We start from the raw sequence: 693 nt of genomic DNA on the forward strand, positions 1-693 counted from the left end.
GGTAGTACTGATGTAAACCAATTGGGTGAACTAAAACTAAGAGAATATGTCATCTCTTTAGGGAAAGTCCTATCTTCTGTCCACAGGTTTGTGGCGCAGGCAGCACCAACACCTCTGGAAGTCACAGTACTTCCATTCCAACTCCACGAGTGAATGTATCTACAGACCTGGAGCTCTGAATCACTACAGGAGAAGCGGAAAGGACCATCTCAAATCCTACTGACAACGCACACTGCTATCAAGGTGGCAGGAGCAGAATCTTGAGTTCATTACACAAGAACAAAAAGTGCCCAGCTCACAGTGGCAAGCAGAACAGACTGCACTGAAGAAACTGAAATTTCCACTTAAATGAATGCAACTTGTGAACAGGGAAACGAGAAATCACATTATGAGCTGAATGTAGTTATTGAGATAAAGTTACCTTTAGAGTATATAGTGATTGTTTGCCTTATATTAACTGCATTAATTGTTTGCTTATATTAATTGTTTGGAAAAAAAACCAACAAAACCTCTTTTGCAGTACTTAAGGGATATATATTCTGTTTGCCTAAGATGATAACAATAATTTTAGTAATGCTTATCAACTGAATGCATGGGATCAAAATAAGCACATGAAATTGATGGAAAAGGTGTTGGATATGCTCAGAATTGCCAAAATAGGAGGCAAGTCCATACCCGTTACGGGGATTATCA

At 39.0% G+C, this 693-nt stretch overlaps 1 long non-coding RNA gene across 1 annotated transcript in view; it reads left to right on the top strand.

Moving 5' to 3' along the window:
* The window catches only part of LOC110390513, a 4,009-nt gene extending 3,578 nt beyond the window's left edge, over window positions 1–431 (top strand). The window contains exon 2 of the long non-coding RNA XR_002433773.1: window positions 87–431. This is a non-coding gene — a long non-coding RNA (uncharacterized LOC110390513). The remainder of the gene's footprint in view (window positions 1–86) is intronic.
* Window positions 432–693: the final 262 nt, after the last annotated feature.

Source organism: Numida meleagris, unplaced genomic scaffold, assembly GCF_002078875.1.
Source record: "Numida meleagris isolate 19003 breed g44 Domestic line unplaced genomic scaffold, NumMel1.0 unplaced_Scaffold1203, whole genome shotgun sequence".
NCBI lineage: Eukaryota > Metazoa > Chordata > Aves > Galliformes > Numididae > Numida > Numida meleagris.